The sequence below is a fragment of the Microtus pennsylvanicus genome, chromosome 14, assembly GCF_037038515.1.
Source record: "Microtus pennsylvanicus isolate mMicPen1 chromosome 14, mMicPen1.hap1, whole genome shotgun sequence".
Lineage (NCBI taxonomy): Eukaryota > Metazoa > Chordata > Mammalia > Rodentia > Cricetidae > Microtus > Microtus pennsylvanicus.
This window is the reverse complement of record NC_134592.1, coordinates 48,106,588-48,125,315: the sequence shown is the minus strand read 5'-3', so window position 1 is coordinate 48,125,315 and position 18,728 is coordinate 48,106,588. Positions and strand designations below refer to the sequence as shown.

The 18,728-nt window shown below is 37.8% G+C and overlaps 1 pseudogene; it reads right to left on the bottom strand.

Moving 5' to 3' along the window:
• Positions 1-4,915: 4,915 nt before the first annotated feature.
• Positions 4,916-18,728, bottom strand: part of LOC142834727 (rab GTPase-activating protein 1-like) — a 68,376-nt pseudogene continuing 54,563 nt past the window's right edge.

The window sequence follows — 18,728 nt, the reverse complement described above, 5'->3', positions numbered from 1 at the left end:
CAAACAATATTTGAGGCATTAAAGTTGCCAACGAATTGTCTGGGGAGGCAGCTATCCAGAGCCAACAGATTGTAAGTCATGGGTCTGCCTGCCAATGCAACAACATCTTTCTCCCACCAGAAGCTGGACTCACGTACAGTCTTTCTGCTGTGGCTTGTTGCCTAACAGTGAACCTAAGTGGATTCAGTTTTAGATAATTTCTCCTATGACTCTTTTTCTAGTAAGGCATGTCTTATTCTCATCGTATATTTTACAGATCAGAAAGACTCCTTTAAGATATCTGAAGGTTTTCCAAGCTTTCAAAGAAAGAGAACTTTTGAGATAATAATTAACCATTAAAGACTAAGAAAGATTTATTTTCTTAAATATAACAGAAGATATGGAGACTGAACAATAGTTTTTCATAGGATCTGCTGTTTTGATAGGGAAAAATTGAATACTTTCAGGAAACAGAAAGAAATCATATCCACTTCTTTTTTTTGTTCGATGGTTATTCCCGAGTTAAGTATATCCTTCAAGAATAATCAGCAAGTGACCTTTACAATAATCATAGAATGTAGTAAACACATGTGACAAATAAATGTAGGCTTTGTGTAGTAAGGAAGATCTCAGATATTAAAATAGCATGCATACCTCTTACTCTTTATATATGTACATACGTATATAAGTGTATGTGTCACGCCACCTCCTGTGGAGTCTGTGGGATCTCTCACAGAGGCTGTGGCACAAACTTCAAGGAAGAGTGCCCGCAGAGAAGGTGTGTGTGTGCTGTGCTTCCTGCATGGGAGCCCTTGCACTTTTGGCATTACCTGCTTATGTTCTAAGGAACACAGTCTCGTTTCTTCTGAAAGGGAAGATAATATATCGAAGTTTCCAGAGTCTACTGATGAGACATTGCCATATACAGGGGTATATGATGCTAATGGAGGAAGATGGGTTAACATTAAAGGCAAAAAGGTTTCCAGGTTAATGTGATGCTTAGTAAATAAAGAACAAAAGGCAAACTTAATTAAGAAATTAAGACAGATTTAGTAAAGATGGGATAAGGACAGAAGAGAGAGATAAGTGCCTGTAACATCTTGAGATTGGTTTGGAGGAAGGTTTGAAAGGGAGTTAGAAATATGAAGAAGGAGAAGGAAAGAAGAAGTTCTGCATAGATTGCAGAAATATAAAAAGACTGTAGACAGTGTGACTGTTAACCACAACCGCTTGCCCTTAGCTCAAAATGCCATGAATTCATAGCCTAGATAAAGATTTATATCTAAACTAATGCCAAGCCATGTCTAGCATGACCAACCGCAGACTCACCCCAGGGACATTGTCTGATGAGATTCTATTCTGATGTATCTGATATAATAATTCTAAGAATAATCTGTATCACATGAAAAAATAATACATGCTTTTAAGCAATTTTTTCTGTATAAACGATGAGTCTCATGCCTAGTAAAGATGCATTCAGATACAATTCCTTTGAGTCTTGTGTCTGTTTGTCATTTGTCAGCTAGTTACCCACCTATTCCTGAGGCCCTGTCTCATCGGTCCCAGTACCCCAACTGAGCTGGTCTATCACATATATGTGTGTGTATGTATGTATATGTATATATATATATATATATATATATATATATATATATATATATATGAAGGCATGTATGATACAGGAAAACACCAACCAAAACTTTAACTAAAATTATTTTAAAGATTTGAATATATAAGTGCTGTTTATCTCTACTTATGAGTCTAAATATATTATTTTTTAAATTAAGATCTCTCTCTCTCTCTGTGTGTGTGTGTGTGTGTGTGTGTGTGTGTGTGTGTGTGTGTGTGTGTAAGGGAGAGAGAGAAAAGAGAGACCACAGAACTGAGAAAATGGCTCCATCAGAACAAATCAGGAAGCACCATTTCTCCATGGCTTCTGCTTTAGTTCCTTCCTCTAGGTTCCTGTTCTACTTGAGTTCCTGCCCAGACTTCCCTCATGTGATCTGACTGTGATCTGAACGTATCAGCCACATAAACACTTTCCTCCCTAAGTTACTTTTGGTCACAGTCTTTATTAGGGAAATAAGACGCAATCTAGGACATGGGCCTTGTCAGCCAGAAGAACTGAAAAACTTGTACATAAATATTATTGCCCAATGTAGTCACATAATGTCATTAAAGGGATTTCAAATCAGCACCATAGATGGCTAAGAAAGGAAGATAAACAAGACAGTCTCTGATCAATTCTGTTGAATAGCCTTCATACAACAAAATTGAGTAGATTTTTGAGTCTACAAATAATTACAAAGGCACAAAAATGATTTCAATAAATTTATAAAATTTATTAAAATTGCCATATAATAATTAGTATCATTTTATGAAATGTAAGTTTCTGTTTGTTTTTCAAATTTCCTTGCAATTATAGACCACTGTGTCTATGTCAAGCCTACTATCAAGCTAGTAAATATTCATTGAGAACATCTGCAAGGTAGTGCAAATTTCTGTTTTTAAGGACATAGTGGTGGTGTTTATTCAGGGCACATTTTTTAAATGTGCTACAGTCAATATCAAACATGTGGGCTATCAAATTTATTTAGACACATTTTGAGAAAAGAATTTCCTAATCCAATAAATTTAGCAAGCACATAATAATTTATTGCTTCTGGAAATTAAAATAAATATTTAAATGTGCTTTTCAAAAAGTTTTTTTAATTTTAAGTTTATATATGAGTTCCTTCATGGATGTATTACGTGCATATGTGTATGTATTCATGTGAATGTATGTATGTCAATGCATGTATGTGCACCACATGAGTAACTGGGAGCTAATATATGGCCCTCTGCAAGAGCGGCAAGCACTCTTAACCACTGAATCTTCTCCTCATCCCCTTACATGTGCTTTTTAAAAATCATGTCAGAGTTAACAAGATGGCTAAGTAGATAAGAAGATACCAGTAGATCTGATGAGCTGAATTTTATCCCTAGTACCCTCATGACAGAAAAAAGGAATTGACTTCTGCAAGCTGTCTTATGACCCACATGCACATACCCTGTCATGAACATACACACAACACACACACACACACAATAACATTTAAAAACTGAAATCAGATCAATGTCACATAAGATGGTTTAATTCCCAAAACATTATACCTTTGTATTTTGCATGCTTGGCTTTATTGTAGTGACAGATCTTAATACAATGAATGAGGATTCCCATTATCTATAGAATTACAGCAGTTGAGCTGGAAGAAATCTGCTTAAATCTTGCATAATACATTCAGAAATTCTAGAAAAGAGTTCATGGATGGCAGTGTATTTTGTATTCCAGAAGAAAACTGCCTCAAGTTGTTTTCCCCTTATGATTCGTGTTTATGCTTTGCCTCTGAATCATACATGCAAACAGGCAGCTGAGTGTACACTCTCAGCTACTAAGCACTTTTTAATGAAGCAGACCACACTTTGTTTGAACATGCATCAATGTTTATGGTTTTGTTTCATGACAGCATCGGAATAAGAATCATTTTGGCCTAGAAAAAAATTGAAACCTTCCTGTAATGAAGGCTTTAGAACAGGATCAAGCACCTCTACCGGTTCCATCACTCATTTTATCTGCTGGTCTATTTCTTCTCTCTGGAGTGTGTTACGGAGTAACATATTGCCCTTTCCATTATTGAATGTGCTCTTATACTGGCATTTAGGAATCTGAATTTGGGATCATTATAAATCTAGGTGTTGTTTCTTGCATTTGTCCTTGTTTGAAGGGTATTTTGTTCCTTTGTTTTATGTTTCTCCTCTTATCTTCTGACATAGGTGGCCCAGGGTTCTGGTGACTAGTGAGTGTTCAGGTCCAATGTGTTTGTGGGGCCATTGGTACCTAAATTCGACCTGACCTTCTGTAAAGCCAAAGTCTGTACCTATGGAGCCTTCTGTTCTTACTGTTGTGAGCTGTACTTGGGCCTATGGAGTCTGCCCCCAGGAAGGATGCTGAGATGGGGAGTGTCAGAGTAATTCCTGGATGAATAGAATCCAGTGATTGGCAGTGGTCCAGCTGGCAGAAGGATCACTCATTTGCTAAGGGTTGTATTTTTGATACTTATAGTCAACTTGTTCCAATTAATAAAAATAACTACAAAAAAAGAGATATGCCCTGAATAGAAGTTATGAGTTAGTATTGCTGTAAGATAAAGGAACCAGTCGGGCGTTGGTGGCACATGCCTTTAATCCCAGCACTCGGGAGGCAGAGGCAGGCGGATCTCTGGGAGTTAGAGACCAGCCTGGTCTACAAGAGCTAGTTCCAGGACAGGCACCAAAAGCTACAGAGAAACCCTGTCTTGAAAAACCAAAAAAAAAAAAAAAGAAAAAAAAAGATAAAGGAACCAATTAAAGCTACTACAGCTGAGGCTTATTCCAGAGATCCAGCCAGATACGAATAGGCACCTATAGTGTTAACATGTCTGTCTCTACATGGGTAAGTTAGTTTACTAAGAACCAAACTATCCTCATCAGTCACTGGTGTGAAAGGACTTGACACTTCAGAACCTCCTTGTCCAGGTTCCACTGGCAAACTCATCTCTGGTTTTTTGAAGTCCTACTAGTCACACAGGGTTAATGGAGGATGAAGCCAAGAGTTGAATAGAAAGAGGCCCATCTCCTTCAGCATCCACCTATGACCTTTCCCCTGGCTGGTCGTCTATAGGAGGGTCCATCAGCACTCTGTGAGCTCTTTCTGCAGCTGCTGCTCACTTCCACTTCATATAATCTTGAGTCCAGTCTTCTCATCATCACTTCTGTTGTTTGTAGATGGTGTCTTATCTCCTTTCCTGGAGACTAAACCAAAATCTTCACTATTAGAGTAGATACTGGGTCTGAAGAGACACTTATTTTTCCAACAGAAACCTTGTCATGAGTTGAATAAGGCTCAACTCATGAATGGTTAAATATCTTTTAAATGCCATTTTGACAGTAGTTTTCCCAATGTTTCAAAAAATTTTTTCTGTACATTCTTTGGATACATTACCAAATGCACTCAAGAGAGATTCATCATTATCTTCGTCGTCATTATCTTTTGGAGGAAAGGGGATCATGGATCTCTGAGATCCAGACTGTGGCAGGTGAGCTAAAGGATTGGCTTCCCTCCTCTCCTCTCCTCTCCTCTCCTCTCCTCTCCTCTCCTCTCCTCTCCTCTCCTCTCCTCTCCTCTCCTCTCCTCTCCTCTCCTCTCCTCCTTCCCTCCTCTCCCCTCCCCTCCCCTCCCCTCCCCTCCCCTCCCCTCCTCTCCTCTCCTCCTCTCTCTCTCTCTCTCTCTCTCTCTCTCTCTCTCTCTCTCTCTCTCTCTCTCTCTCTCTCTTTCTCTCTCTCTCTTACGTTCCAAACACACAACTTCATATAAACTGGTATCGTTATTCTTCCTCTCCTTTTGCTTTATCTGCTTCAGTTTCAGAAAGAGATTTTCAGTAGTGCTGCATTTGCTGAAGGGCCAGAACCACCTTTCCTTAGGTGAGCAAACTCGAACTTTCATCTCCAAGAGAAAACAAGCAGGCCCCTCTACTTCTGTTATCAACAAATCCAAGGCTGTTGTCACGAACAACACCTTATTTTTAGTAGTTTCTTCATTCACAACTTGAAAATGTGGGCATTTGGATTCCAGCTTCCAGTAAGAAGATATGATTTTCCATCTGAACTTTTGCCCATAGACTCCAAGTTCAAAAAGCGCTTATCACTATTTTGGACATCTTTTTATGGGCTAAGGAGAAGACCAAAGCACCTTTCAATGGCAAGTTATTTGTTAGCTGTTTGATGCACACAGATGACAATCTTCTTTTCAATTCTGTCGAAGTTTAAAACATTGTCTGTCCTTGTCATTGGGAACAGCACTAAAATAACATTTATCATCATCTTCTTTTATTTCTAAAGGCACAGAGAAGGAAAAGATGTCACTGTCTGGACTCTGTGGCATGGCAGTGGCTGAGAGTGGGGTCTGCTTGGCAGTTTGGCAGAAGGCAGTGGCAAAACTGTAAAGGATCCAGCTTATAGCTTCTTGTATTTCACAGCAAAAGACATGTATCCCCAAGAGCTCTGCTTTATAGTGACTTTCAGTGAATGCAAAACAGTCGCTTTCAGGAGTTCCCATCACATCCTCTGACACAGAAGAGGATCTTGTAGATATGGTAGTTTGCTATTTCAGTGTTGGTCTGACAGTTCCTTCAGATATATTCAGCACTGAGAGAGTCACATCCAGAGAAATCCGACACTGACTTCTCAAGATGGACATCACCCTAAAGGCTTCCACTTCACTCCAGGGAGCATTTACTGAGGCACAGCCTAAGAAAGTTGCTGCAGGAATTCCTTCAGCCAATAGCCTTTAAGTTACCCATCCACTTGATCATGGCCTCTTATATTATATATGCTAATAAAAGCACGTGTCCGACCTGTCTTCCAGCTACGGGATTCGGTTGCTGTTCCCAGTTTGACCAGAAGACTGTAATCGGTGAGTTTACCCCTAAATAAATAACCCTCTATTATACTCAGTTCTGAGCTAGTGTGGGATTTCTTTTAAGCATCCGTAAATTAGTTTATAATTCTTTTAATTTCCCAAGATTTTTTGTTTCCAAATGAATGTGAAAGTCTTCATATCAGTCCTCTGATGTCATAACTAACTACAAACTTCCATGCGTCTTGTGGTTTAAATAAACTGTAAGTTTATTTTCTCACACATCGGGAGTCTAGCTTGCTGAAATCCCATAGATCGTGCCACTAAGCTGGTTTGAAGATAGAAATCTATTTTTATTTATTTTTTCTTGAGGCCTAGTTCCAGCATCTGCTTTTTATCTCTGTGCCTTCTCCATTGTGTATCTCTAAAAATAAATAATTAGGTATATGTCTGTCTATCTCTATGTCTTTGTAGGCACCTTTTCATGTGTAAGGAAGGGCACAGATTCTCTGGTAACCTCCCATGTGAATATACGAGTTCAACCTTTGGTTGTTTGTCCTTGTGTGATACGGGGTCTTTCCATCTTGTATGAGGTCATCTCTGCCGATGCCGAAACCATGTTTGCTCCTGTGGAGTCTGCTGTCTCCACCTCCCATCTCCCCATAGGGATGTTCTGGGATCGAAACCTGGCACTACTGCTTCTAATTTGTCCTCAGCTTTGTTCCACAAAAGCTTTTAACTACTGAGTCAGCTACTCAACTCCTCCACCAAAAAAAATTGTTTACAAGAACAATTTTTAGTGGGTTTTGGGCTAAACAGCAGATATTATCTTTTCAATATTATAAATTTATTAAATTCTCAGGTACTTTTTTCCCCCAAGGAAGTACCATTTTCAGGCTCCATTAGAATAAGCTCATGTCTTTTGTGTACAGCTACCATTTCACTCATTCTGAAACTAGTTGGTGGAGTTCCCAGAAGGACATATTGTAGTTTTGGTTTGATTCTTTTTTGGCTCACCACCAAGTAGTCTAAAATCTCATGAAATTCTTTATTCATATTCAATATCAAAATCATGAATGCTTTCAGAAGCAAAATATTTAAAACATGCACAAGACACTTGCAAGGCAGCTCCCTGCCTTACCTTGTAGATCCTCTGGTTCCTGGAAAACAAAATTCTCAGCAGGATAAGGAACTTGTACTGTTATCTAAATCTTCATCCAGAAAGTCTCGCTAAATTGAAAATAACTGTTGGTCAAAATTAAAATTCTTACAAATACAAGCAATTTACTTTCTAGACCAAGTTCCCTTTGTTTTGGCAGACTGGCTATTATTCTCAAAGAACTTTCAATAAAAATAAAACACTTTGTATTGCTCGTCTGTAAACTGTTATTATAATACTCCCAAAACAACTTATCTGCTAACAATAATAAAAAAATTTCATGTAACAATGATTAAAGATTTAAGTCTTGTGGAGTCCTTTACCTTTTAAAGTTAACTTGCAAAAATTATCAGTGTCCTTTTTATTTTTTTGCTTCTTGAAAGTTTGTGAGACTGAAGAGCTGACTCAGTGATTACAAGAGCCTATTGTTTCTACAGAGTACCTGAGTCCTGTTTCCAGCATCCACCTCAGAGGGCCAGGAAAGGGTGGTAACTATAGCTCCAAGGTTTCTGAACCTCTTCTGGCCTCCTCAGGAACCTGCACCAACATGCACATACCCAAACATATTTACGTGATTAAAAATAAAAGAAATATTTTGCAAATAATAATAGGAATAAGATGAAGAAGAAGAAGAAGAAGAAGAAGAAGAAGAAGAAGAAGAAGAAGAAGAAGAAGAAGAAGAAGAAGAAGAAGAAGAAGAAGAAGAGAAGAAGAAGAAAATATCTATACTAATAATTTTTTGAGTTTTTACATTCTACTTACTTATTTAATAGCGTTTCTTGATAAAGGAATTGTGTTGTCCAGTGTGGCGCTGAAATGACTGTAAAAACAAATGAGCACAAGCTTCCTGACCATCCTACTTCTGCCATCCATGTGCCCAGACTGCAGCAATGAATCTCCCCAGTCAGCTCAAGGCTTTGGTTTTCTTATAAAATACGAGACATTCATTTACACTGGCATGTAAATTCAGTATTCCTTTCACTTATTGGATTCATTTGTCTCATGTCATCAGTTCCCCTTGTCTTTTTACTTATTCTCAAATTATAAGGAATTGAAAGTTTCATGTTCATCATTTCTCTGAAATTGCATAGCAATTTCAAAATCATGTTATCACTATTAAAGTGAATCAAATAATCTAAGACTACCTGGAAACAGTACTTTCAAACACTGGACATATTTTTCACTAATGGATTTCTTAGGAAATGGTAAATATTTTATGTATTACAAAAACTTCATTCACTAATTAAACCTCCATTTCTTGTAGATAGAATCTTATTTATTAGGTGTCTATAACACTGCTAATTGATATAAAGAAATACATACAGAGTTATAGTAATAAAATCTGACATGAGATTATTACAAACACTGAGATAACATAAAAGAGCCACCCAGTTCAAGGTGCCTTCATGTGGGAAGCGCTAAATTCCCCTTAGCCATTAGCCACCATTCCAAGGAATGAGAGCTCTGTTTAATTTTTTTACAGGTCATTTTGGCACTTAGACTCTTCTATATAATCTGGCATGACTCTTAAAACAAAAACATAGGAGCTTAGACACATCCAGGAGCTAGGAATGATTGCTACAAGGATGCAGAAAGAACATATTTAAGGGTAAGCTGAAGAATGGGTCGGTCAAGCTTCACCTGTACTTTCCTAAAGGACAGGAAACCCATTATCTCCATACTCTCCATGTATTCCTCACATTTTCTTTACTGTGGCAAAATTCCAGAGAAAACAAGTGAAGGAAGGAAGGGTTCATTTTGACTTATGGCTTCAAGGGTTCCACTCCAGGCTCACAGGGTTCCCTTGCTTTCAGATCTTTGGCATAGTCAAAACGTGGCAGAAGAGCATGAAAAAGAAAAGCTGGTCACCTACTAACAGTCAAGAAAGAGCCAAAGAGAAGACTGACCCATCACAATATGGTCCAGTAATATACTTCCTCTAAAGAGGAATAATTTCTAAGAGGCCACTAAGTATGGAAATGTCAATGAATGCGCCCATTGTAGAACTTAATGCTGTCTTGACCCAATCTCTGAAGTTACACCAGCTGTGGACCGAGCTTACAATACATGATACTTTGTGGAGACTCTTCATATTCAGACCATAGCACTGCATTTGAAATGTTTGCTTTTAATACCTTTAACTATGCCTTCTAGACTGAAATACATAGTTCATAAGCCAGGGAATAACCAAACTATTGTTAAATAGTTTTTTTCTTTGATAGAAGATAGGTTTGTTTTTTTTTTTTCTTGTCTTAGAGATCTGTTTCTGAGACACAAACTATTTCCTCATTATTAGCTTCAGCAGCAGATTTAGCTTTGTCATCTTAACAGGTTATGGTGCAGCTACTGGAAGAGAGTTAATTGGTGAATGAGCAATTGGCAATCATAAATTAGCATATTCATAAGCGTGGAGGCTTTATTCTCATTTAGAAAGATGGTGAAATGCTTTGACTACATAAAAGCCATTTTTTTTTTTTTTTAGCCTTTGGGTAGGAGACTTCTCCCAAGGATAAACTGTGAATATGCAAAGTATCTGTGAAAACTAACCTCAAAAAGCCAAATAACTGCTGTTGATGTTGTCGTTGGCACAATGATTTGCTGATTAAAAGGAGCTGATTGTTCAAGCAGCTGGATTGGCAACTCAGTATGGGGTTGGTCTGTAAACCTGTGAACACAGAAATTTTCTGTTCTGGGTAGGTAAAGATTTCATCTTCTCCTAATCATTAAAGATGTGTTTTCATTAGCATATCGAGTGAAATACAAAGGCTGGGTCTTAAAGAAATGAAACAATTTGTCACCGCATGCGACAAGTCTTCCTCCCTGTGATAATGAGCACTTGTTTGGGAGAGGAAACTGCAAAGAACTGGAAATTGAAATATGAAGAAGGAAGCTGACTCTCCCCTCATTGAAACCAAAGCTGTTGCTTTCAAGTGTAAATCCACCATTTATTATGTCCCCTGGTGAAAGAAAGGTAGTATTCTTTGTGTATTAACTATGACCTTGAAAAATCACAAAGGAATGTACTCTGCAAAGGGTAAAAATGAAGTAGGCTTAACAAGAGATTTTCTGTTGTTTAAATTATCTAAGGAAAAAAGAATTATCAAGCCTTTGTAAAAATGAACTTTGGTTTCTTTACTAATTATCAGCAGGACAATTCCATCACTGATTATTTGCTTCACAATGCAAAGTTTCCAAATCCATATTATACTTAAAATAAGGTTTATTAAATTGTATAATTATAGTACCAAATTGCATCTGATGTTTATGGAAACAGAACTGTTTACTGTTCCATAAATGAGCAGTATAAAATGGAACTATCTGTACTCTGAGGAAATCTGGTGAAATTACAAACAACATAATTGCTTCTCTTACCTTGGCAGCATCTTACAATGCGGAACTATATAAGATCCTGAGGTGTTCATCGCTGCTTATAAAACATCAGTAGAATTTGCAGAAGGAGGTTAACCAGGAGGATTGGGATGTGGAGTAACTATGAGATTGGGACATTGCACAATTGTGGATAAATGAGGAAAGAAGGATATGAAAAGTAGATTGGGCAGTCTAAGTAAAAGACAGTAGCCATTTCTACTGAGACACCAAAATGGTCCGATGGTAGGCTCTTGTGAGAGTTTCCGGGAAGCTCTTAATAGTTGCCATGTGAACATAGGACATTAGGGTTGGTCAGCAAAGGCAGAGTCCACATTGTGTAATTCTTACTTTAAGAGGTTTCCTGCCCAAACATGAGTTGATAGCTTCCTTGGTGCTTGTAAGCAGGAGTAGTGGTGAGAAGGAACTTAGAGTGGTAAGGAGAGGGAACCAACCTGTTCATCCCAGTACCTCATGCAACGACCATCAAAGAATCAGAGCAGACCCTCCAATTCTGCATTCCCAACATCCAGCAGATGCCAATTTGGGCCAATCCCAGGTGGAATCTTGAGAGTGTGGAATTCTGGGAAACATAATATAAAAGAAGGATGACACGCTGTAAACTGCCACTTTCAGTCTCACACAATATTGCCAGATTTTCAGTTGTTTGAGTCTGTTCTTAATATCACTGATATGGGTGTGTTATTTCATTACATTGGATTTGCAGGCTTTGCTACTGCTTCTTATTTTTCCTAAGCATTCTTTTTCATTTTGCTTTCCTGAAACATTACGAAATGTATAAAGGGTCATATTTTCTGTTTATTTATTTTCTAACATGTTTTCAGATTTATGCATAAAAGCTATTTTGTTTTATGCTAATGTTTCTAGAAAGTGTTTGCATGGAATAAATTCTATAATTAATTATCCTATGTTTTATAGGCAAACAGTTGGTATCTGTAGAAATATTTTTGTTTTTCTCCCACTGTTTTTAAAATTTAGAATAGGACTTACAATGTGTGTGTTGTCTTTCAGTCAGTATGATGAATTACATAAATGGATGTTCTAACAATAGATGATCTTTGTACCACTGCATTCCTAAAGAAAAATGTTAAATGGTCTTCTGCATGAAATTTTCATTCTGATAGTTATTTATACTGCTTTTGATCAGTGAGAATATTTAGCCATTTTTTTTGGGTTTTATGTTCTTAATAGTTTGTCAATGTAGGTATCAATGCCAAGTTTATTTCCATATAAACACTGCACAGACTTATGGATTTCCTGTATTTGTAAACAGTTATCTAATGCTGGAAATAACAATTGTTTGAATTTAGTAATATAAACATCTGGGCCTGATGAATTATGTATGTGTTTGTGATTCTGCTGATAAGTGAATTTTTCTCTTCCAGAAAATTTATCTCACTATAATGGTTTATCTATTAATATCTCATCTGTTATCTGTACTGATTAATTGTTGTATTAGTTATTTTTCCATTACTGTGATAGAACACCATAACCAAGACAACTTATAACGGAAGCATTTATTTGGCTTTACAGTTACAGAGGTTCACAATGGTTCGGGAGGTGCATCAGCCTGCAACAGGCATAGTAAGGGGGAGAAGGAAGCTGAGACATGACATCCTCAGCCACAAGTATGATGAGAACAGGAAGTGGAACAAGATTATATGCTACCAAATGTCAACCCAACAACATATTTCCTTCAGCAAGGCCATGTCTCCTTATCTACCAACCAGAAATCTCTCTGGGGGACATTTTTTTTTATCAAACCACATGATTTTATATTACATTTGTTAATAAACAAATGATTAGTATAATAGCAATGTTCATATTTTCTACGGTTGCTGTATAGTACATTCTGGAAAATTATATTTCTAGTCAGTCTTCCATTTTCCTCTTATTTGTGCTACAGTAGAATAGAAAAGGAGTATTAAGTTCTAAAAATGTTCTGCTTTACTTGGGATACTTTCATTCCACAGATTTGTTCAAATATCTGTCCTTTGGGCTACTGAGATGGCTCAGTAGGAAAAGGCAAAGGCTACCAAGCCCAAAGACCTGTATTAAATCCACAGAACCCGTAGAATGGAAAGGGAGAAGTGATTTCACAAAGATGTCCTCTGATTTACGCACAAACATCTTGGCATAAGTATGACTATACACACACACACAAAATGAATAAATGTGTTAATAAATAAGTATAAAACGTTATGCCTTAAAGTGAATTTAAGTTCACTCTAAACTCTAGCAGAATATTTTAGACAACTTCTCACATGTGTTGAAATCCCTGCACTCACCTCCTGGGCTGTGGAAACTGAGGGGACTTCAAGAGGGCACTGAGACCAATCACTGCAGAATAGAAGGAGTTTATTAGAAGAGTTCTTAATGACATAGACAGAAAGGCAACATCATGGGAATTCCAAGGAGAATTCAGGCCTCAGTTTCATAGACAGACAGCATGACATGGCCTCTAAAGAGAGAAATCAGAGCTCTTGTGGCAGAGTAAGCCTCTTCTGCGTGTTCTGTAACTAGGGACTTACCAACATTGTCTAGGTAGGTTGCGTGCCAGCCTCTCTTAAAACAGAAAGGCTGCTGCTTGAATAGCAACTGCATCCTAACTTTTTTTCTTTACAATGAGCTTGTTAAAACAGAAGTGCCTGGTCTGAGCTGAGGTCTCAAGGTTGCCCCAAATTTCAACACTGTGAAATTGGGAGTTTGCAAATGTCCTTTTTTTTTCCTCCCGGGTTAGCTATGTTAAAAATCATGCAAAATAAATCACATTAGAATATCTTAGTAAGAACATTACTTGTTCTGACTGACCATGAAAAATTTAAAATAAAGACTTTTAAACATAACATATTTCACTTAGATTAAATTATCAGTTACTTTGGAGTGCATTTCCCCTTAATTTGGTTGTAGTATTCATTATCCATGTTGATATTGATAATTTATCCCAGCATTCTCAGTTACATGTTCATATTGATAATTTATTTCTACATTTCTCAGTTGTAGGTTCACATTAATCCCTTTGATTAGTTAATATTAAGATGTTAAGGCTTTACATTTGAAAACACATTTTAGCCTAATGTGACTTTAACAACATAGACATTGACGTTTATTCAACCCCTTTCTAGAAGGCCAACAACCCTCACTACATTCTTTATTTATGTAACTTTTATATTAAATCTCCTTCATTTAGATAGGTTTCTGGTTACATTTTATCTTCTATTAAATATTATATGAATATTTTATCTCCATGGAAGATAATAAATTTTGCTGATATGATTTAAAATAGTAAAATTCTGTGCTTAAAAATGATTTTTTTCCTATCAGTTTCACTAGTATGAATGTTAAACAACTAACTCACTCATAGCTAGATCAATTCAAAATCGAGTATATATCCATAGCCAATAAAAACAAGACGTGGCCTTGGGAGCTCCGTCCAGTGCTCCAGTGTGGGTCTCTGTCTCTATCTCCATCCATCACCAGATGAAAGTTCTAAGATGATATGCAAGATATTCGTCAGTATTGCGCTAGGATGGGGTCATTTCAGGTTCCCTATCCTCAGCTGCCCAAGGAACTAACTGGGGACCTCAGCTTGGGCACCTGGGAGCCCCTCTAGGGTCAATTCTCCTGCCCACCCTAAAGTGGGTCCCTTAACTAAGAATTGTGGTTCCGTGCTCCCCTATCCAACCTTCCTTTATCCCGATCCTCCTATTTCCCCAAGTCCCCCCTCCTTCCCTTCTACCTCTTCTCTCCCCATCTCCCCTTACCCCCTTCCCACCCCACCCCCAAGATCCCACTTTTCTCCCCGGCAATTTTGTCTACTTCCCTTATCCAAGAGGATAACGATATGTTTTTCCTTGTGTTCACCTTCTTACTTAGCTTCTTTAGGTTCGCCAATTGTAGATTCTGTGACCCCTATTTATGGCTAGAAACCAATTATGAGTGAGTACATCCCATGTTCTTCTTTTTTGGTCTGGGATACCTCACTCAGGATAGTGTTTTCTATTTCCATCCATTTGCATGCAAAATTCGAGAAGTCATTGTTTTTTACCGCAGTGTAGTACTCTAGTGTGTATATATTCCATACTTTCTTCATCCATTCTTCCATTGAAGGGCAGAAGGAGGGAGAACATGAGCAAAGAAGTCGGGACCACGAGGGGTGCACCCACCCACTGAGACAGTGGAGCTGATCTACTGGGAGCTCACCAAGGCCAGCTGGACTATTACCAAAAAAAGCATGGGATAAAACTGAACTCTCTGATCATGACGAACAATGAGGGCTGATGAGACGCCAAGGACAATGGCACGCAGTTTTGATCCTACGCAATCTGCTGGCTTGGTGGGAGCCTAGCCAGTTTGGATGTTCACCTTCCTAGATATGGACGGAGGGGGGAGGACCTAGGACTTACCACAGGGCAGGGAACCCTGACAGCTCTTTGGACTGGAAAGGGAGGGGGAGAGGAGTGGGGGGAAGGGGAGAGGGGTGGGAGGAGGGGGAGAAGAGTGGGAGGAGGGGGAGGAGGCTGGGAGGAGGTGGAAATTTGTTTTTTTTTCCTTTATTCTTTTATCAATAAAAAAAAATAATCAAAAAAAAAAACAAGACGTGGACAAAAGGACCTCCGACTCCACTAATGTACCTACTTTCCTGCAGATACACATTTCAGTTGATTCTAGTTTTGATATGCCCTTACATAAACCTTATAAAAAAGTTTTGTCCAACTGTTTTGCGGGTATTTCAGTTCCTATCTTCTGGGTATTAGCTAGTCAGAAATCCACAATCTCTCCCCAAAACTGCTACATGATACAGAGAACTTTAGTAATGCATTGTGGTGTCTGCTTTTCCAGTGCCAATCAACCTTGAATATTGGCCATTTTCCAGTCTTTTTCATAGCTTATGTCATTTCATTGTGACCTTAGATTGTATTTCCCTAATTGGTAATGGTCTAATGATCAGACACAGATTTTTTTAGTTGGTGGGCCATTTGCTTATTTTTATTATTGATTGACCTTTGCATATTTTCCTTTATCAGACGTTTCTGCCAAACCTTTTTCATTTATACCAGATTGTTTTACTTTCCTTGTTGGTTGATAACATTTATCTTTTATCATGTACATCAAGCAAATATGTTCTCCCAAATCCAGGATTTAAATATTTGAACTATTCTATTACTGAAAACAAATTTTATCATTATTTATAATTTCTAGATGATTTTATTGTATATTTGTGTGATTATTGTTATTACCTTGTGTATATGTTTATGCACATCATGATGCACACGTGGAAGGCAGTAGACATTTTCCAGGAGTTGTTTCTCTCCTTCCAACTCTGTTTATCAGGTTTACATAGTAAATGCTCTTATGTATTGAACTATCTCACTGACAAACACTTAGTGATTTTTCTGTCAGTGGATGGGATAATTCAATTCTAATTCAATTTTCACAGACCAGAAATTGCAGACTATATAATTTAATTCTCTTAAAATGATTAGAATTATGTTATGTCCTTACCTTTCCCCAAGCCATTCAACTTCTTTGAACGACTGTTTGCATTGTACATCTTTGACAGACGTTTTTTCTAGCTCCTTCTCCTAATGCAGTCTCAAAATCTCTTCTGTCTATAGTTGAAATATTTAACTATAAATATTCTGAGTCTCCACTTCTCAAGTACTGAGATTATAGGTTAGCATCGATATCCCTAATCGAAAGATCAAGCCCATACTTATGCTTTCAATACAGATGCTGTTATCCTTGGATTGTTTCTAGTATTTATACATTTGCTTCATTTTAATTTTATATATGTATTTGCGTGTATCTCTGCAAGTGTCAGGAGCCCATGAGTGAAGCCAGAAGAGGGTGTGGATGCCTTAGAGCTGGAATTATAGGTAATTGTAAGCCATCTTACCAAGTGCTGGGGTTCCTTGGCAAGAGCACCAGGGGCTCTTCACTGCGGAGATATCTCCCCAGTCCCAATGTGCTTATTTTCCATCTTCCTCTGGTTTTGCAGTCATATTTCATTTATTCCCCCATGCTTTGAGTAAATAAAATATCTCATTAGAATTTTATTTGATTTTTATTTACATTTGAAAGCCTTTCCAGAGTTGTACCATGTAGTGCAGTCACCTCGAGCCCACATATACCTGTTTAAATCTGAATAAGCAATTTAATTTCATGTAAAATCAGTGCTTGGTCTTTTATAGCTGTCAACAAGGCAATTGAATTTTAAATTTAGGGGAAACCATAAAACTGTGATGAAGATGTATTCAAAGGCAATAGAACATAGAAGAAGAAAAAAACTAGAAGCAAGATTATCTAATACAGGTTTTTAACATTATCATTAAGCAGGGTAACGTGGTGAGAATCTGAACCATATACATCAATGAGTAGAGATTTCCAAGACATGTGAGGAACAGGAATAATAGAATTCACTAAAAAGTGTGAGTGGAGAACTTCTGAAAGAAAATGTAAAGGTTAAAGACTGTATTTGGCTCAAATTGAGTGTTCTAATATTACTGTTTAACAAGTCTCTGAGATGTCGGGAAATGAGACAAAGGCAAATTGGGAAGTAAGAAAATGAAATTAATTCTGAACATCTGCCTGGTCATGGTTTTTGGATACCCCCAATAGGAAGCATGAAATAGTAATTTCTTTTCACTTTGTACAGATATTAGCACAATACAAAAACCTCACCAAGATTCTAAAGAGCTTAGTTTAGAAATATCTGGCATCTTCATCATCGTGGAAAAGAGAATATGTGAGGGGAAACAGAGTTCTTGGATGGAGGTAGTGGACTGTAGAATGTCTGTCACAAAAAAGCAGAGTGAGTGGATAGGGATGAGGTGAGAGGAGGCTTAGCAGAGGGTGGGGTAATATAGGGGGCAAAAGAAAGACAGGCAAAAAGTGGGGCAGGTGGGGCAGCAAAGACGAATGACTGAAAAATGCTATAAGGAAACACTGTTCTCTATGCTAATTTTATGCTAATAAAATAAAATACCCATAGCAGAAACAAATTAACTGCCCAGACATAATGACATGGCGCCTCACAGACATAGCCTTTTTACTTACACATGTGTTTCCACACTGTCTAGTGATGAGTCCTCTGCGTTTTTCACTTGTGATTAGTTTTTCTATCTTGGGCAGCCTTTTGCTTGCCCTAACTCCCTAACGCATTCAGAAAAAGGACACTCATGTTAACCTGTCAAATTCAATTAGCTGTTGCAGGCTGTCCATGCTGACATTTGCTGTAATTAATTGAGAAAACCAGCATAACGTCATTCTTCAAAATGCTTTGTATATAGTACAAAGTCTAATGAGGTCTGCCCAACTCCAACTACATAAAGGTCTGAGATGAGATGTGAGATGGGCCATAGAAGCCATTGATAAACGAAGTATATGCTGTCCAAAATCTCACTACCAAGTTTTCCCTGAAGAATCCTGGTTGGGAAGCATTGATAGTAGTATGCGTAAGCAGGTAATTGGGTGGTCTTTTTTGGCTAACTTGCCTCAATATGTGTTTCTGATTTTGCCTGTCACCTTCTTCCCACCTATTTTTTCTTTTGTTTTGTTTTTGTATTTTCAAGACAGGTTTTCTCTGTAGCTTTGAAACCTGTCCTGAAACTACCTCTTGTAGATGAGACTGCCTTCAACCTCAGTGAGATCCGCCAATTTCTGCCTCCTGAGTGCTGGGATTAAAGGAGTGTGCCACCACTGCCCAGCTTTATTCCCACGTATTTTTAATGACTATTAGTCAACCTTCTGTCATACAATGACTTGAAC